This window comes from Protopterus annectens, chromosome 8.part0, assembly GCF_019279795.1.
Source record: "Protopterus annectens isolate FY-2018-M chromosome 8.part0, PAN1.0, whole genome shotgun sequence".
Lineage (NCBI taxonomy): Eukaryota > Metazoa > Chordata > Ceratodontiformes > Protopteridae > Protopterus > Protopterus annectens.
Genome location: NC_056741.1, coordinates 765704883 through 765727096, shown reverse-complemented (window position 1 = coordinate 765727096; position 22214 = coordinate 765704883).

Sequence of the window (22214 nt, the reverse complement as noted above, 5' to 3'; positions counted from 1 at the left end):
TCGTCCACCAAATAGCAGAAAACCCTGAGGTAGTGGGTGCTATAGACTGCACACACATATGCATCAAAGCACCACCCGGTGAGTGGGGTAGGGTCTACATCAACCACAAGGGCTTCCCCTCCATTAACTGCCAGGTCATGTGCAATGCCCAGGGCATTATAATGAATGTGTGCTGGCTGCCCTGGAAGCTATCATGACTCCCACATCTGGCATCGGACGCAGCTGTACCAGAGATTTGCCAGTGGGGACATCCAATGGGGATGCTGGTTATGCACTGGAGCCATGGCTGATGACACCCATCAGAAATGCACACACACCCGAACAAGAACTCCATAATGAGGCAGGCACATGCACAGACCAGAATCATAATAGAGCATGTGTTTTGGATGCTTAAGTCATGGTTCTGGTGCCTGGACACATCTTGCAGTACTCACCAACTACATGTACCCAAATTGTTATGGTATGTGCCATGCTATAGAATATGATCCTGCAGAAACAACTGCAGCAGGAACAGCATGGGGCAGGACCACACAGCCCCCCACCATTGCCAAGGCCTGCACAGGCATAGAGTGACTTAGAGGAGGAACAACCTGAGCTAGCCCCAGTAGGCAGAAGGAGGCATGCCCAGTATGCCCAGGCCTTGGCAAAGAGGCAATGCATAGCACATACACTGACATGGTAGGGACCCAGGGAATGACACCTCACTCTGACTCGCACATACAGTAAAAGGGATGTCAAACATGACACTACCTGTACTTAACCATGTATAGGGAGTGTACTATATACATCTGACATAGTCAGCCCTCCAGCAACATCCTCAGTATTGGTACACCCACAAGGTAAGTCACTCTCCCTACCAATTGCCGAATTTTAGTAGTATGTGTTGTTACTTGCATCTATGGTATGGATGTGAGCATGCAAGGGAATCGAGAGGTTGAATGGGATGCCAGCAGATAGCAGACACCTATAGTGGCAGCATGAGATCTGTAACAAATACCGGTGTCACCATAGTAGCCAGTACTAGACAAGATGACAAAACTCATTGCAGGAAATGTGCTAGGCCACATGTGTGTCCATAGGACACACACATGCCAGTCAGGGAGGCTCACATACCCAACAACAGTCTCAGCCAGCAGGACAGGTGTAGACAAACACAAACAAAGGCTGTGCTAAGGCCTTTAATTGATGGCTATGGGGAACATCCTCCCCAGACCTACACAGACAGACTACAACAGGTCAGACAGTGGGATGTTAGTTCTGAAGGGTAAGAAGTCAGAAACCGAAATGTAGGTCAATCAAACCTAAGACCTGTAGTACACTGATATGCTTCTAGTCAGTATGATAGGTTAGAATACAGAATGAAATGGAGTACCTGAAATACCAGGACAGTCATAGCAAATGTGTACAAGTGTCAGGTGTGCCCCTCCAATCCTATGTAGACATGTAGTAACAGTCAGCTGCCCCCCCCCAATCCTATGTAGAAATGTAGAAACAGTCAGGTGTGCACCCCCCAATCCTATGTAGAAATGTAGAAACAGTGAGGTGTGCCCCCCATTCCTATGTTGAAATGTAGTAACAGTTAGGTGTGCCCCCCCCAATCCTATGTAGAAATGTAGTAACATGTATATGTAGGTATAATAACAGTGGAGCACAGATTACCTGAGCTGGCCAAGGTAGCAGGCTAGATTGTAGCATGTGTACAATATGCAGGTCTGTGTGTGTTAGGTTGGTGTGTATTGTATATTGTGTGAGAGTGGTCAGTATGTATGCATGGTGAGGTCTGTCCTGGTGGCCATTGCCCAGTACTGCCGATGACAGGACCAAGTTCTCACAACTGCAGTGCCAAACACACTGCTTCCCAGCAAAACACATTCCAGCAGTAAGCCATAGTAAATGTTTGGAAGTAATATGAGTCACCATCTGAAAGATGGACATGGCATGAATGTCGACCCAGATATACAAGCAGTATACAGGGGGAAGTACCCCAGACAGACTGTATAATATGTAACTGTCAAATGGGCACACCCTTTGAATTGTACATACAGGTTTGCAGCACATTATTTGGGCTTGTAGTAGGAAATATTAATGTTGTCTAGCCAAACACTGGCAGACCACAAAGGTCATCGGAATGAAGTATTGAGAAACAGCTGATATCCCTGCACAAGCCAGCAGAGGTGGAATGCCCCATGCATATCTGTGAGTTAGATGCAAGTAGTGTCCATAGCACACATGAACCCAGCTCACCCCACCATCACCCACAGGTACCTCTCCGGTCTTATCCTTGCTGTTGGGAATGAGTACAATATGACCCCCACCTGTGTATGGCAATAGCAAAAGAATACAGCATGTAGAGCAGGTGTCCCATGCAGGTGTGTCCCTAGCTGGTAAGCAGCACCCTGCCAGCATCCACACTACTGGATCAATACTGACAGAAAGTATTGGCATGAACACCTTGCACACCTACCCTGTCACCCCAGGGGAATATAGTGTATTGCAGTCTAGGACTGTAGGAGTGACAGAATTCAACAGCCTGCTACAGCTGGCCTGCATCACTACCAAATGGCCTACAGTCGTCTGCCAAAGGTCTGTGTCTCACCCGTACTGCCAATTAATGTTATGTCATGGACTCCAAAATAACAATATAACACAGTCCACAGAACCCAAATGCAAGACCATGTGGACAAATCACAGTAACATGTCCACCATGTCCTACTGCATGAACTGTGGACCAACACAAAATTACTGCTGGGATGAGGTGATAACTATAGGGAACATATCAGATAATGTTTGCATAATGTATGGAAGAGGATAGAATAATAGAAGGGGGGATGGGAGCATGGGCGACATGGAGTGTGTGAAGTCTGAATCTCAGCCATGTGCACATACTATCCCTGGCTACAAATGCAAGAATGGGTGGCTACAAACCTGCTCATAAACCGCAAGTTGAAGGGGTAATGTCCAGAGTTATGACCCCTGCCTCTGAGTAACCTGTGTGAATCTGTACAGCTGTAAGGTATGGCCACAGTAGGAGATGGCCATACTGTCATGTCAATGGATGTACAAGCATGGGATCCTCTGTCACCACTGTACCAAGGTGCTGAACCATTTACATGGACCCAGCAGCAAGTGTCTGCAGCTTCCCCTCCAGAATGACATGATTGTGCAAGAATATGTAGGCTGCTGACCACAATACTGGACAAAGCTGCATTCACCCTATGTTCTGCAGGACATCACTGTAAGCAAATATGTATACCTGACAGTACTTGATGACATAAAACATCACAGTGTATAACAGTACATATGTCTGACTATCTCTGCTAACACCAGGACCATGTAGCAGAAGCAGCACAGACACAATTACCTACAGTAACCCACTATCATTTGCCCATTTTGATCCCATATTGTCAACTGACCTACAGATATCCTGCAGAAACAGTTTGCTAGCTGTAGGCATATAACACAAAAGCCTGCACTGGAATACAATCTACCTGGAATGGATTCACAAATTCAATACAGAAGGTCATACTGGGCATGCTCCCACACTTACAGAAATGAAGCCCATGTCTGGCAACAACAGTGGACCATACATATCTGACAGTCGCAGATGTTAGTGCATACACTCCTCAGTACACACCAGTCACATTGTATAGGAATACACACATATATCCAAGTACAACACAACATAATAGGCCACAATTACAGATATATAGATGTGTGGAAGAGAGTGACAGTGGCAAAGAGGCTCCCATCATGAGGCTTGTCCCACCCAGCACACATCCAATTGGCTAAAACCACATGATGTGCAAATGTCAATCACCGTAGACATTTGCCTCTGGTATCCCTCAGCACTATAATGTCTGTGGTGCTTTTGCTGTGTAACATGACTGTACAAATGTCAATCACTGTAGACATTTGCCTCTGGTATCCCTCAGCACTATAATGCTTGTGCTGTGTAACATGACTGTAAAAGTCAGTAGTCATCTAGCAGTTGTATACACGTACCTGTGGAATATAAACCTGTGTGTGCCTGAGTGTTGTGTGTCTGCCTCTAGATGAATGGGTTATGGCCCATGCAAACACACTGCCCTTCCCATTGCCCTACTATGGCAAGCCTGCTGATGTCTTCACCTTGAAATACACCTTTGGGGAAGTAGTAGCCCATTAATCTCCGTGGCACATCCTATAACTGCGTAATGCTGTAGTGTGATGTACTAGTTAGGTAGGAGTTCTAATCCCAAACATGGCAAGTGTGTGTGTGTGTGTGTGTGTGTGTGTGTGTGTGTGTGTGTGTGTGTGTGTGTGTGTGTGTGTGTGTGTGTGTGTGTGTTTGCCTGTGTAGGGAGAAATGCTTTTGAGGCTATTCACAGTCACTACAACCTCCATTGCCCTTCTTTGTCATGCTTGCTGATGTCATTCACTTTGAAATACACATTTTGGAGAAGGAGTAGCCCAGTAATCTCCATGGTGCATCCTATAACTGCGTAATGTTGTAGTGTGATAAACTAGTTAGGCAGGAATTCTATTCCCAGACATGGCAAGTGTAGATGTTTGTGCGTGTGTTTGTCTGTGGAGGGAGTAATGCTTTTGAGGCCATTCACAGTCACTACAACCTCCATCGCCTGGCTTTGCCTAGCCTGCTGATGTCATTCACTTTAAAATACACCTTTGGGGAAGGAGTAGCCCAGTAATTTCTGTGGCATGTCCTATAACTGTATAATGCTGTAGTGTGATGTACTAGTTAGGCAAGAGTTCCAATCCCAGACATGGCAACTGTGAGACTGTGTGTGTGTGTGTGTGTGTGTGTGTGTGTGTGTGTGTGTGTGTGTGTGTGTGTGTGTGTGTGTGTGTGTGTGTGTGTGTGTGTGTGTGTGTGTGTGTGTGTGTGTGTGTGTGTGTGTGTGTGTGTGTGTGTGTGTGTGTGTGTGTGTGATTTGTATCCTGTGTGGAGGTGGATGTGAGTATGTAGCAAGTGAACTCATTGTGGAGTGGATTTTGCAAATTTCTTATATGGTGGGCCTATTATATGTCACAATGTCCACCTTACAATGATAACAGATGTCAAACAGCAGGGAGGCTGGGGTTGACAATCCATACCCCTACATATGACATCAGGGCCAGGCGAACAATTTAGGCAACCCTTGTATTACCCAGAGAACACTCTCTACCCATGTCTCGTACCCAAACACACTCGGCTAGGCAACAACCACTATGTTGGTATTTCCCTGCATATTGCCCACAGATAGTAACCATGGTGTTATTGCAGTGAACTACAGAGGGCATGGCACCCTGTCCCATCACTACAATAGGCACAAAATTGCATACAATGTTCCTTGCATACAGAGACTCCCCATACTCTGGAATAGACTGCCCATACATGTCAAGCAGAGCACCTCCTTGGCTCTATTCAAAAGGAACCTTGACAATTGGATGGTAAATAGGAAATTTACCTTGGGGATCATGTCAGTTGCCCTGCTAGACAGGGGTCCAGGGAAGTAAATATTGTGGGAAGAAATATCCAGGGAATTGTTATGGCTTGGCTTGTATAGACCCTAGGGCCGATAGCCTAGTACCAACCTATGAACCTATGAACCTTCACTATGTTCCCCACTGGACGCCTGCAACAACTGTAGTGCCAGCAAATGTAACCCACAAAGGACATACCATGCCTTATACACATGCCCTGTATGAACAGATGCTACTGACACCAGGGAATACCTGTATCATCCTGTCAATGTAGGTGCAGGGTCAACCTGGTGTCCATTGGCAGTTCCCACCACATGAGGCATGAATGGCACATCTGATGATAATCTGTGTACACAACATGCCCCAGACACCCCAGGTATACATCCACATGTCACAGAACATGCATGTGAGATGTGTGCACATCCCAGACACCGTCCATGTCATGGACTATAGAACACATACATGGGCAAGCATTGTGTAGCACTGGCCACCCACAATAGTAACCCAGATGACTGGATGGTGAATACAATACCCATCTGTGTGGGCCAATCCAGACACTATACCCCTAAGCCAAACTGCAGACCATTTTCATGTGGCCTGATACCAAGTTATACCCTTTACCTAGCCTTGTACAACCTTTGGGCACAGTCAACCACTACACAGCTGTGAAGCAATGCACCCATGCATATCAGTACTGGCAACCTGTGTGTGTGTGTGTGTGTGTGTGTGTGTGTGTGTGTGTGTGTGTGTGTGTGTGTGTGTGTGTGTGTGTGTGTGTGTGGAGTATAATGATTTTGACACCATTCACACTCACTACACTTCCCATTGGCCTACTGAAGCATGCCTTCTGATGGCAGACACTTTCACATACCCTTTGCCCATATATCACCCTGATAACACCCTGTGGTGCAAGTGATACATGCATATTACTGTAATGTGGCAAACTAGCTAGTTAGGAAGTCTAATCCTGACTCTGCCAACTGTGATAATGTGTGTAAGTCCCTGAGAGAGTGTGGCTGTGTCAACGTTGACACCTGTTCATGTGGGCAGGCATGTGTACTACACCTACCTTATCCCTCCTTTATCACTGTTGCAGATGTCACTCACCATCAGCTATACCTTTGGACAGCTCCCCAACATATAAGCTCTGTGGCGCATGCAGTAACTCCATAGACATGTGATAGCAATACATAATCAGGCAGGGGTTTGAAATCCTGTACTGGTAAGTGTGTGACACAAACATGCTTAGGTTTTACTTTCCCACCCGCTCCCTGTCTTACTTTGTTTCTGTCTGCCTCTCTCACTCCCTCTCTGGTGGATGTGGAGAAGTGCACCTACTTTGCTTAGGCAGCAGCTTGTGTTTTCTAAGTGATGATCATGATCAGCTGATGGCCTCTGCATGAATTGCAGTCCCCCACTAGCTGATTGCATGTAGAACAGCTGTGGTAACATTCCCATAACCAATTGCATGGAAACACACTCCTATACCTAGGAACATCGTGTGGGTGTTGGGCCATTTCATTCACTGTGAGCAGGACCTCATGTCGGTGTTTGGCAAACAGCATCACAGATGGTATTAGGATATACCTCTAACAACATACACTGTGGAGACAGGCCAACAAATAGGAGGGGGGTGTTCCAGACATGATTACAGAATGTATGTGTTGCTCTTCTGCATTTGGAGTAATGTTGGTTTAACAGGGTTTGTGTGGGTATGGCTGGTCTACATGATTTAATACCTGTCATGACAGTGTTATGTGTTTGAGGAAACTCCCACCTGTAGGGTTATCTGCGGACTGGGCAGTGTTTGGAGTCTTATGTTTCTTGTGTTACTCACAGATCACCTATCTTAGAACTGCAGAAGCATAGTCTGAGGATTGCAGTCAGTACATGGTGACAGCCATGACAGTTACTGACTTCATATCCCTCATAGGACATATGTCACAACAAACCCTGTTACAACAATAAATGTATGAGGGTATCACAGCAACATGCCAATATTGGCCCAGTGTTTGTGGCTCCAGCCACAAGTCTGTCAACCTTTGTATACATATGTCATGCAGTAAGAGGTGCATATGTTCTGTACACCATTATTTATTAGGTATTAGGTATTAGGTATTAGGTATTAGGTTCATACTAGGCTATCTGCCCAAGGGCATTTATAAGCCTAGCCCATAGTTATGTGGCTTTCGCCACCCCTTTAGTTTGAATAAAAACTATGCCTATCATTTTGCTGTGCCTCTGTCAAGCAGTGACGCTGAAGTAATCCCTGGGGTATATCTGCAATCTCCCATCCATTGGTCAAGATTCCTCTTGAACAAGAACAGAGAGGTGCTCTGCCTCACATGTACCGGGATTTTGTTCCACAGCATAGGGAGTCTCTGGGTGATGAATCTGTCCCTCCAGCACGTTCTATTTATAACCGTGTCAAGGTTTAAGTCTCCCGCCCTTGTGGTTCTGAGGGATCTAGATTTTTGAGGTGAAGCATATTCATCAAATCTGGGTTTGACATGGCCTTATATGTCAGGCACAGGTCACCTCTGAGCAAGCGGTATGAGACTGAATAGAGCTGGAGTTCTTTCAGTCGGGCAGCATAAGACATATTTTTGAGACCCTTTATCCTTTTGGTGAGGAACTTTTGGGGCCTTTCAAGCTGCAGCAGGTGTCTGGTCAGATACATTCCGAACGGGGCATTGTACTCAATCATAGGTCTAATAAGTGATGAGTACAGGGGGACGATGACCTCCCTTGATCTAGATGTGAATCCCTTCATGATCAGGTGGGTGATATAGAAGGTTTTCCTAACTACTTTAGCAACATGAGTGTCAAACGACATCATACCTGATAACAAGTCAGTCAGATATCAGACTGCTAGACATGTTATGTATAGTAGGGGTTATTTCTGAGGACATAACCTTGGCATTCTGTGGTTGTACATACAGTAGTGGGGTCCATGTACTTATGGTGATTGTCGACAGGATGTGTATTGTGAATACATACCTTGGCCTGTGTACAGACTGTGGTAGATGTCATTGTTCATGGTCCTGTTATATCTGATATTACATGCTGCTCCAGTGTATGGTACCCCATTGGCACACATGTTTGTAGGGCCAAACACACACTTGTCCCATACCACAGACAGGCATTGGACCACACTGCATCATGACCCAGAATATGTAGAGTTAGTGTATGAGTGGCATATATGAGGATGATGTTGATCAGACAGTCCACATAGTGTAATATCAAGCTTGCGTACCATATGTGGCTGTGGCTGTGTTCACATTGGTTGTAGGTATGCACTTTCACACAGGTGTCTGTTACTCTGTGCTGTGACATGCCTGTAGAGCCTGCTATATTTGCAGGTACATGTGTATCCCCCCATACGAAATGTAGGCCAGTGTTGCGACAGTCTGCCTGTAGTTTGCAGAGTGCTTTGTTACATGCTTAGCAGCTTAGTGTAATTACCCAGTGTGATGTTATGTCCAGATATTTGCAAGACGTACTGCTACTGGGCCACCATAACTATTGTGTATTTCTAACAAAGCAGTGGGATTCTGTACAGATGTATGTCAGTAACTACTGGGTAGTATGTGTCCATGTGACCTCTGCACCAACAGTTATTATGTGTCAGGACAGACAGGAGTGTGTGAACGCATAAACTGTGTGGGCATATGTAGTCCAGTATTTACGTGATATACTCATGTACATGGCTGTTAACATCCACATTGTCAGGCTTGGTCCACATGTCTCACACGGAGGGGACCTGTGTATACCTCTGGACTGATCAGAGAATGTCAGACTGTCCACATATATTGGTCATATCTCTGCTGTAGTCCACAGGATCATTACTGTGCTATCAGTGGTACTGTACTACGATGTCCTTAGGATGTCTGTCAGTAACCAATGGCGTACATGTCAATAGCAGATGTGACCTCCCACACACAACATGTCTGTTAAGACAATCCCTGTTAATGTAGCAACAGTCTACATATATACGTGCAATACATACATAACATCCTCTTGCACTAAGAGGTTGAGACTACTGGTGCTGAGGTAGGACTCTACTCCATGTTCTGGACATATGGTAAACATATATGTATGTATGTATATATATATATATATATATATATATATATATATATACATATACATATACATGTGTATATATATATATATATATATATATATATATATATATATATATATGGATATATATATATATATATATATATATGTACAGATATATGCATGTACAAACACATATATATACATATATACATATACACATCTCTATATGTCTACACATATACAGATATATGTATATATATATATATATATATATATATATATATATATATATATATATGCACATATAGTTATAGGTATCTACATATATATCGACAGAAATAGATAAATCTGTATAGATATATATGCACATATAAGCAACCCAAAAAAAACAATATGAAATATGAAAGAAATGACTGAAACAGATCCACAACTGAAATACAAATTTAATCCTCTGATGTCTCAGCCGTAGCCTTCAAGGAGTAAAAAACGTACAAACACATACACTTTATATAGACCAAACATCAATTAATAAAACAATTATACAATAAATCAATTGTCTGCAAAGCACAGCATTTTGTCAAATGAATACTCTCCAATTTAAATCTTCATTAAGGCCCTGTGGATACATAGTGTTAAATTTCAAGATATAAATAGCTTCTTTAAATAATAAAACCTGTTTAATATTCAAAATATCATGCCAGGAACAATTTATTTTTTCCAAAACTGTACCTTGTAACCCCTCATTTTTACTATTATGAAAATTTCTAAAATGTACAGCTATAGAACTTTCCTTTTATTATTAGTAATGTCCCTAGCATGTTCCATAAGCCTAACCTTAAATGCCCTTTTGGTCTCCCCGATGTAAAATTTATTACATGGGCATTTAAGGGCATATATCACCCCCTCAGAGTTACAACTAAAAACACTACATGTATTAAAACTAACATTATTAATACAGGGGAAACTATTAACTACAAAACTACAAGCCTTACATTTACCACACTTAAAAGTGCCATTTAATGATAAACTATGTTGTACATTAGCTAAAGGCATAACAAATCTACTCTTCACTAAAAATGTTTTTATATTCTTACCTCTTTTATAAGAAAATCTTATTCTGGCATCCAACCATGATGACACATTATTCAAAGAACTAAAATAGTTCCAATAATGGTTAACTAACTTAACCACTTCAGCAGTAAAACAACCATACCTTGTAACAAAATACAAGATGTCCCTTTGTTTATCAATCTTATCATTATGTGCATCTGGGCACCTAGTATACACATTATTACTAACTTTTTTACACCTATATCCACAAAACCTCTTATAACTATTTTGAATTACTTCCTTAGTATATCCCCTCTGACTAAACATTTGCATCAATAAATTCAATTCCTTATCAAAAATAACCTCATTATTACATAATCTAGAAGTTCTTAAAATTTCCCCATACGGCAAAGCTTCCAACGTATGTGGGGGATGGCAACTAGTGCCATAAACATACTGTGTACCCCCATCAAACTTTCTATTGACAGATGTTACTAAACTCTTTCCATCAACAATATTTAAAATTATGTCAAGAAAAGGAATAGATGTACCCTTTTTAAACCCATCAAACTCCAAAGAAAATCTATTTCTATGCAAGTCTAAAATAAAATTATCTACTAAAGCTTCACCATCCTCAACCAGAAAAATCAAATCATCCACAAACCTATAATATTTAATAACATGTTTATGAAAAAAATAATTTCTATACAAAAATTCAGATTCAAAAAGGCCCATAACTAAATTTGCATACATGGGGGCAAAAGCTGCCCCCATAGCTGTACCTCATTTTTGTCGATATAGACAATCATTAAATTCAAAAAAAGTTATGTATCAAAGAAAAATAAATAAGCTCTAAAATATATTCAGTGGCAGGATGATCTCCTAAGAAATATCTAACGGCCTCCATACCAAATTGATGGCTAATATTAGTGCAGAGGCTCTTAACATCAACGGTGACCCAATACATCCGCTCATTCCACTTAACATGTTTAATCTTTTCTATAAAATCAAAAACATCAGTAATGTATGATGGTAAAGTCTTTACCTTAGTTAATAAAAAATTATGTAAAAAAAGACCTAAATTATGCAAAAAATAATTACAACCGGAAACAATAGGTCTCCCCGGTGGTGTTTTTATATTTTTATGTATTTGGGGGAGACAATAGAAGGTAGCCATTTTACAACCCTCTATATTAAATTTATTCTTTAAATCTGTTTGGGAAAAATAGCCTAACCTTTCACCCTTCTAAAGTAACTCATTATATTCCCTTAAAGCATCATTATACAAATTACGACCTACCTTTTCATAAACATCATTATCATTTAGATGATCAATACACATTTGAAAATATTGAGAAAATCAATATCAATCAAAATTATATCTTGAAATTTAACACTATGTATCCACAGGGCCTTAATGAAGATTTAAATTGGAGAGTATTCATTTGACATAATGCTGTGCTTTGCAGACAATTGATTTATTGTATAATTGTTTTATTAATTGGTGTTTGGTCTATATAAAGTGTATGTGTTTGTACGTTTTTTACTCCTTGAAGGCTACGGCCGAGACGTCAGAGGATTAAATTTGTATTTCAGTTGTGGATCTGTTTCAGTCGTTTCTTTCATATTTCATATTGTTATTTTGGGTTGCTTATATTGATTCATGTCGAGTGATCCACAACTACACTTGCCTCGTATTTTTTGAGATACTGTGGATGGTACACAAATGTCGTTGGATAATTTTTTAGCCAATCCTTCAGATCATGCAGAACGGGGTTCTTCACAAAGAAATGTGGCTGGAAATATATCTATGGTTTGGGATAGATGGGAAGACGATAGAAAAAAACATTTTCCCAATCCCTTTAACAATGTGGGGCGTAAATTACCAGCGTCTATTAGTACCAAAAGTAAGTCTCTGTTTGATGAACTAGAGAAAAATATGTGGAAAGAGACTGCCACGTTTTTTAATATCTGTGGTTTACAAAAATATGTTGATCTTGACATAACACCTAGGGGATTAAGAGTTTATAAAGATCCAACTACCCCTTTTGATCTACAGAAAGACACAGATATTGCTTTCCACAAACGTTGGGTTGCAGCTGCTCATAAATGTGTATCCAAATGGGTGCACATACTTACTGAGCGGGACAGAATCAAACAAAGAGAATTAGGTTTGGAGATAAAGAAACTTTGTGAAAACCTTATAGTGTGCACTTCTGCTTCCACTATGGATGATTTTTTGAGTAATATGAATGTTAAATTAAGAGACTATGAGACTTCGTTATTGGAAAGAAAGAAGGTGAAATTATTTAGGGACTTACGGGACTATGAGAACAACAAGGCTTTCTTGTCGAGAGCCAATCGAAAGAAGCCACGCAATCGGGTGTGGTTTCAAAATGATTACATTAGTGAGGGTAATCATAATTCATCATTTTCAGCATCTGAGGGTGGTTACACCTCCTATGAAGAGATGGAAAATCCTAATGTAGAATTTCCTACATTACCAACGCCACAACAACCCAATAGATTTCATCAAACTTTTCGTGGAGAAACGAGTAGTGCCCGTGGAGGTCCCCAGGGGAGGAAACACCAACGAGAAGCCTATGGTCCATTACAAAGAGAACAATTTCCACAGGGGGAACATAAAAGAGGTAAATAGTGATACTTCTTCTTTACCTCTTGAACAAGATTATGTTGTTAACTTGTCGGGACATTTTTTTATGGAAACTGAACTTGCTGTTCTTAATCGGGGATTGAAATTTATCCCCACTGTGATTTCTCGTGTACATGAAATGAAAAGTGATGTTTATAGATTTGGTAGAAAGCTTCACTTAAAAAGTTTCTTTTATAATTTACATGACAATTTGAGTTCAGCATCTTCCGCAGATAGTCTCGATTATTCATTGGACAGTTTTCATACGTGCACATCGGATGATGTGTACGATGCCTATTATAAATTTGATACTGAATGTGTTAAACAAGTGAGTTGTTTTACACCCCCAGTTCTAAATAATGATGTTGTGCATTTTGTAAATTTGTTAAACTTTTCTATTGAATATGCATTTGAAAAATATATGAAATGCAGAGCTAATGTACAATATAATATATGTTTTAAGGAATGGAAAGCTCTGCTTAAGTTGAGTAAAATGAATGAAGTTATTTTTAAACCATCTGATAAAGTCAATAAGCTTGCTGTTATGCATTATTCTCAATATTTTCAAATGTGTATTGATCATCTAAATGATAATGATGTTTATGAAAAGGTAGGTCGTAATTTGTATAATGATGCTTTAAGGGAATATAATGAGTTACTTAAGAAGGGTGAAAAGTTAGGCTATTTTTCCCAAACAGATTTAAAGAATAAATTTAATATAGAGGGTTGTAAAATGGCTACCTTCTATTGTCTCCCCAAAATACATAAAAATATAAAAACACCACCGGGGAGACCTATTGTTTCCGGTTGTAATTATTTTTTGCATAATTTAGGTCTTTTTTTACATAATTTTTTATTAACTAAGGTAAAGACTTTACCATCATACATTACTGATGTTTTTGATTTTATAGAAAAGATTAAAGATGCTAAGTGGAATGAGCGGATGTATTGGGTCACCGTTGATGTTAAGAGCCTCTGCACTAATATTAGCCATCAATTTAGTATGGAGGCCGTTAGATATTTCTTAGGAGATCATCCTGCCACTGAGTATATTTTAGAGCTTATTTATTTTTCTTTGACACATAACTTTTTTGAATTTAATGATTGTCTGTATCGACAAAAACGAGGTACAGCTATGGGGGCAGCTTTTGCCCCCATGTATGCAAATTTAGTTATGGGCCTTTTTGAATCTGAATTTTTGTATAGAAATTATTTTTTTCATAAACATGTTATTAAATATTATAGGTTTGTGGATGATTTGATTTTTCTGGTTGAGGATGGTGAAGCTTTAGTAGATAATTTTATTTTAGACTTGCATAGAAATAGATTTTCTTTGGAGTTTGATGGGTTTAAAAAGGGTACATCTATTCCTTTTCTTGACATAATTTTAAATATTGTTGATGGAAAGAGTTTAGTAACATCTGTCAATAGAAAGTTTGATGGGGGTACACAGTATGTTTATGGCACTAGTTGCCATCCCCCACATACGTTGGAAGCTTTGCCGTATGGGGAACTTTTAAGAACTTCTAGATTATGTAATAATGAGGTTATTTTTGATAAGGAATTGAATTTATTGATGCAAATGTTTAGTCAGAGGGGATATGCTAAGGAAGTAATTCAAAATAGTTATAAGCGGTTTTGTGGATATAGGTGTAAAAAAGTTAGTAATAATGTGTATACTAGGTGCCCAGATGCACATAATGATAAGATTGATAAACAAAGGGACATCTTGTATTTTGTTACAACTTATGGTTGTTTTACTGATGAATTGGTTAAGTTAGTTAACCATTCTTGGAACTATTTTAGTTCTTTGAATAATGTGTCATCGTGGTTGGATGCCAGAATACGATTTTCTTATAAAAGAGGTAAGAATATAAAAACATTTTTAGTGAAGAGTAGATTTGTTATGCCTTTAGCTAATGTACAATGTAGTTTATCATTAAATGGCACTTTTAAGTGTGGTAAATGTAAGGCTTGTAGTTTTGTAGTTAATAGTTTCCCCCTGTATTAATAATGTTAGTTTTAATACATGTAGTATTTTTAGTTGTAACTCTGAGGGGGTGATATATGCCCTTAAATGCCCATGTAATAAATTTTACATCGGGGAGACCAAAAGGGCATTTAAGGTTAGGCTTATGGAACATGCTAGGGGCATTACTAATAATAAAGAGGAAAGTTCTATAGCTGTACATTTTAGAAATTTTCATAATAGTAAAAATGAGGGGTTATAAGGTACAGTTTTGGAAAAAATAAATTGTTCCTGGCATGATATTTTGAATATTAAACAGGTTTTATTATATAAAGAAAATATTTATATCTTGAAATTTAACACTATGTATCCACAGGGCCTTAATGAAGATTTAAATTGGAGAGTATTCATTTGACATAATGCTGTGCTTTGCAGACAATTGATTTATTGTATAATTGTTTTATTTATTGGTGTTTGGTCTATATAAAGTGTATGTGTTTGTACGTTTTTTACTCCTTGAAGGCTACGGCCGAGACGTCAGAGGATTACATTTGTATTTCAGTTGTGGATCTGTTTCAGTTGTTTCTTTCATATATGCACATATAGTTATAAATATCTACATATATATTGACAGAAATAGATATATCTGTACATATATGATGTACATACATATATATCTATATATATATATATATATATATATATATATATATATACAGAGAGATCTATAAATTGCCATATATATGATGCACTATACAGATGTGTATAAATACATATATATGAATATATATATATATGGGTTCCTATCACATCATCGAACTGTGTAATCACCGACACTCACCTCTTCGACACCAATCCATCGACGTTCATATCATCGACAATTCCGGTAAGCGATCTTCCCCCTCACAGGACCCATGGTAGCGCTTCTTCCTATGTTACACCGATCAGGGTTTACGTGATTCCGTACAATTTACCTTGAAAGCGCTACCATGGGTCCTGTGAGGGGGAAGATCGCTTACCGGAATTGTCAATGATATGGACGTCGATGGATTGGTGTCGAAGAGGTGAGTGTCGGTGATTACACAGTTCGATGATGTGATAGGAACCCATATATATACATGTAGACATATATCTACACATGTATATGTATATATCCATATCCTTGTCATGTGTAAACATTATTTTTGTGTATACTTTCCAAGATGTATCAAACCGTATGTATCTATGTGTATATTTAGATATAACAGCATATGTGATGTAACAGTAATATCATTAACAAGTACTACACAATTGTAGAAGTCACAGCAATCGTTCAATACTATTCAATATGTTTACTGACAGATATATTGAAAAATAACAGTTGTCCTCACAGCTGTCATGGTGTAGTGGTTAACTGTTGTGACTATAGTGTACAGGGTTCAAGACCTGCAAGGGCTGTTTATTTTGCTGCTGGGCAGAACAAGGGCTGTTGGATACAGAGTGAGTAAGGCACTTTTAAGCAATTGTAAGCAGGTTTGTGCAAAGGTAAGCAATGCTAACCTCCAGTTAAATATGCTTACAGAGAGTTAGCTTCAATATTGTTTAACCTGTGTGCGCATTGCTTACCCCCATGCAAATGGGCTTAAACCCACTTACTACTGCTTAAATATGCTTACTCTTGCTTAGTACTGCTTACTCCCGCTTACCCCCACACTAATTTAGACAGTAATGTAGAATGGTTCTTGGGAAGGTGCTGGATTTGGAAACGCTATGGATTTATCATTCATTATTGGTAAATTATTATTTATTATTGGTGTCAAAGCCATGGTCTCAAGCTAAATGCAAAAAAATGTGTAGTAATCCCCTTTGGAAAAAACTGAGTACCCGCAAATTACAACATAGGAGGTAATCCCCAGAAATCTGAAGAAGAAATAAGGGATCTAGGGACCCAAGTAGAAAGTCAGCTTTCCTTTGATAACCATGTTGCTAAAGTGGTTAGAAAATCCTCCTATGTGACCCATCTAATCACGAAAGGGTTCGCATCAAGATCTAAGATGTAATGGTACCCCTCTACTCTTCCCTCATCAGACCCATTATTGAGTACAGTGCACCAATTGGAATGTACGTGGCTAAACATCTCCAGCAGCTGGAGAGACCACAAAGGTACCTAACCAAGAGAATTACTGGCCTCAAACAGTTGCCCTATGCTGCACGATTGAAAAAGCTAAGACTGTTCTCTGTTGCAAACCGCTTTCTCAGAGGCGATCTCTGTCTAACGTACAGAGCCATGTCCAACCCAGGATTGTTGAACATGCTCCATCTTAGCAAAACCAAATCTACTCAAGCTACATGCTCTAGGGATATAAACCTCAACGCAACAATGAATAGAACATGCTGGAGGGATAGATTCCCTTCGCAGAGACTTCCCTTACTATGGAACAGGGTCCCAATCTACATAAGACAGAACCCCTCACTATCATTCTTCAAGTGGAACCTTGATGAGTGGATGGGTAACAGAAAGTTCACACCGGGGATCACACCAACAGCACTACTAGATGGGGCCAAGGGTACTAGCTGCTAGTACAAGGGTCTAGGGAACTACTAAAGGGGCGGTGAATACCGCACAATGTGGCTGAGCTAATATATGCCTTCAGGCAGATAGCCCAGTACCAACCTATGAACCTATTACACATTGTACCTTTGATTTGTATCCCTGATTCATGTGTACATATACTGTATGGGGCACTTGTGATTATCTGTAGATTTTACAACATTATGACAATGACACCTCACATCTGCATTTAATGCACTACTCCACTTCACAAATATATGTGATTTAGTAGATTATGCAACTAAAAATATTGTTCATAAAGTGATTTGACATGGAAAGTACTGGAGTGAGACTCAAACCGGGAATGACTGCTCGTAAAGCGAATGCTCTGCCCATCACACTATTGCAGTACTGCTTCATTTGCATATATCTTCATTTTTATCCTCTTGTGCCATCTAAGCTGCAATAAACGTAGCTAAGCAATGGGCAAACCTGCGCACCTACGGTTAAATTTTATCTGTTTCATAAAAAAAATAGCTTGTTTATATTTAATATTTTAACTATTGCTCTTATAAACTTGGGGGGGGTGTTGCTGGGGGTATGCGGACACCTATGAGTGGTCTCGCTCATTCTTATTGCTAACCTGCTGTTCTTGCTTGCAGGGGCGTGTATATTCTAAGTGCTCTGCCCTCAGACACGCCCCCTGCACTCATACATGCTCTGTGTCCATTTAAGAGCTCAGGCAGTGCACCTTCATTAATATGCCTGGCACACTGCTGTCCTGCTCCTAAATGGCCGCTTTTGTGCAGTACTAAGCTAGTCCTGCACAGAAGTATAGTGAATCCAGGGGATAGAGTGTTTCAGTGTTACAGTATTAGCATTCATTTTTTAATGTTGGTAGTTATACTGCAATACCTCCCCATCTGCAACTGCCAATCACACTCCCTTACACATTGTACACACAGCTGCCCCCTTTGCTCCACCCTAGGTATGCCTGTGGCTCTGATCCCTGGGCAAGATCTGTCTGAAAATTAAAAAAAAAATCAAAAGTGTTTTAATGTTATGGAAACAAGCAAGCAGTAAAATCCTGAAATGTTTTTGATTTGAGTTAAAGTATATTCAGTAAATACTGAACGGGCTAAATGCAAGACTACTGCATTCTGAAATGGCCAGACTGATTGCATTGTGGTGTTACAACTGAGAATGAGAACCAAATGGAATTTTATGCAGGAAAACCTAAATGTATTAACGACAAAGCAGTTATTTTTAAATTGACTGCTGGTGCAGAATGAAACATAATGGCAGAGTATGATGCTTCATTTAAACTGCAAGCTGAGTATGTTTGCATGCATGCTACTGTCTCATTCTGAGAAAAGACTGAAGCCATCGGCACAACTCTGACTGAGCTCTGTGTACAGAAATAAAAAAATACAAGTTATTGTTTTGGACTGTCATGATGCAAACACAGCTCAAGCAACCAAATATATTTATAAGGCAGAGAAGCTGGTGTGAGTTTGGACATGATGAAGAGAATTCATGCTCTCCAAACAAAACATGAAAGATTTATGCATATTATACATATTGTAGTCAAAACATCCACTCTTTGATTTCTGAAGATGTGCAGAACTTGGCAGTAAATGACAGAAGAGTGAGAATACAAATTAGTGCAAAATATTCAAGGTGGCAATGTATGAACAATACTAAAATGTCTATGCCAGAGGGATGTCAAAGGCTTATGTATGGCATAGACTGCAAAGGAAGGAATGTGTATTCTGAATTTTACTCCAAAACAATCCACTGTTGTGCAAAGAACATAGAAAGTATACTACTGTTATAAATACTTCATTACTAGTACAGAGACAGAAATTACAAAATACAGGTTTGGCAGCAAAGAATGAAAGTGATATTCTTAAAAGTTATTATGATTTTTAGGAAGGCTTGGTGGCATTTACAGGCAGAATTCATATAAGATATTACCTGAATAGTTATTTATTTTATTTATTTGCATTTGTTTACTGAGATGGTCCAGCAGGACTTATCGAGTCCATTTTCAGTGGATGCCGCGGGAGAAAAGCTGCACAATCATATATGTATACAATATACAATATACAATACAATACATGCAGTACTCAGCACATATAATTCAACAGATTATCATAAACTACATTGCTATGCCCGAGGTACAGCAGAATTTGAGTGAGTAGGTGAAAATCGTTACACATTATTATATTACAACATAAAGGATAAAGTGATTGTACATTTATCACATGACATGATTGGATATAAAGTTGGATAATTAGGTTACTCCTAATAGCAGCATAGTGTGAATAATTGATCCTTGTAAAGTCATCGGCTTGAAGTAATGGTACAACAGATACAGTGGGTGGTTTTAGAATTACAATTCTATAATTCATATTCCACATAGAGTGCAAATTGCATTTAAGGCTAAAAGTGAGCACTATTTAAAGCATATTCGTTCACTAGGAGTAATACCAAAGCAGACAGAACCTACAGAATTGCACAATAGTACTCTAATGGTAAAAAAAAAAACAAGAAAAGATCAGAAGTCCCATTGAACCCCGAAATTTCAATAAATGGATTAAGAAGGGACACTACCTTTAGCAAACTATTGAATAAGTGGTGGCAAGTATACCTAATTCTACCTTTTCAAATGTCATCAGCACTATAAGTGCTCCTGCAAGCTGTCGCAGACATAACTGAGAGGGCTAAAAGGAGATGTTAGCATTATTGATGACATTCTAGTGTGGTGTGCTGCAAAAAAGGAACATGGCAAATGACTAACCAAGTTGTCAAACAGGCTGAAATTGCAGGGTTTAAATTCATCAAAGACAAAGGTCAAATTGGTATCACAATTTTCATATGCAAAATGGCTTTCTCCAAAATAGCACCTTGGATATGAAATTATATCCCAGACCATATTAGGGAATTTGATAATTTACCTTCATTTAAGAAATTCCTCACCTGTTTAAACAGAAGAAAATGTAATTGTTTCAGATACATAGGCTAAGGCTCCAGGCAACAGGCTATCTTGTATCTCTAGTACTAGATGTTACTCCAATTTACTTTTCTGCTTTCACAGTTTGGGAGGGGGGTTATTTGATAAGTAAGTTGCAATATACTTGCAGTAAGTCTAACCTTTGCCACATTAGTAACAGTTATAACTACTGGTGAATCAACACGTAGGTGTCTAGCGGCCTTGATTAATTAGGTAATTGTCAACCTTTAGGAGAGGTAATTCTGGCTGAGCATTCTGTGTATTATGTTCTGCAATTATTATCTTTGCTTCCTTAGTAAAAAAACTGTCCAACTCTTTCAAATACTGAGAGTTAAATAATAGTGTGAATTTACTGTGCCTTTTTTTAAGTTAAAGCCATTGCAATGGTAATACAAAGCTGATGATTGGTTTAAACATTTTTCCAGTCAGACATATTTATTTTCTTTATTTCTTTGTTTTTTATTTGGCGTACTTGGAATTAGTGCATATTGTAAAATATAGTAAAATAAATTAATTTAATTTATTGAAAGAGCTAAAAACATCTTGAATTGAGAAAACTTTAACTCAAAAAGAGCTAAACTGTTTTATTAAAATGGCAGTTGTCTCACTGGATAATTTGAACGTTTTGTATTGGTCTTAGTAGGTATGTTATCTGTTTTGATAATGTAAATAGAATCGCTGCTAGAACATGTTGCTATTATTTTTTTTCTACAATATGTAAGACTGCTGACTGGAAAATTCCTAGCTGTGCACTATTAGTTCAATATGTTATAATATTTTGTAAAAGCACTTGCATAAATTTTACTATCATGATGTGCCTGCCACATTTATTGTATTGTCTTGTTTTATAAAATATTAACTGTTATTTATTACTAGTACTGTTTTAGCTGATATTATGTTTGTGGTTAATATTGCATAAAAAAAAGAAAATAACAGTAGCAAAAAATTCTGAAAGTCAAACATATGCAATATCTTCATTTCATTCAGGAAATACTACAAAATTCTAGTTTCAAGCAAGTCTGGTATAAAATCTGACCAAGCAGAATATGCCCCATCTAACTCCGTACACCTGCACACACATTTCAACAGCTCCTAACAGTTCAGTGATTATTTAACTGAGATTAAGCGACAACAGAGGTCAGTCACTTTTGTACACAGATTGCTTACCTGCCCAACCTCCAAGACTAACCATTATTGGAATGGGTGCATCTATGTTTTCTGATCAGATGAAACAGATTCAACCTGCTTTCTATATGCGTGCTTACCCCCTCATGTCACAAAGACACACTAACCTTGACAAATCAGTGCAACAGACATTTAAATGTGATCTAGTAACTGTAAACACACAGAGTGCCTCCTCATAACCCCAAAATACCAGTTTTTGACTGTGGCATAATTAATGCTTCATTGAGAAGAAGTGAAAAAACTAAGGCCACAGGAATTTGTTTTAGTATTTTACACACGC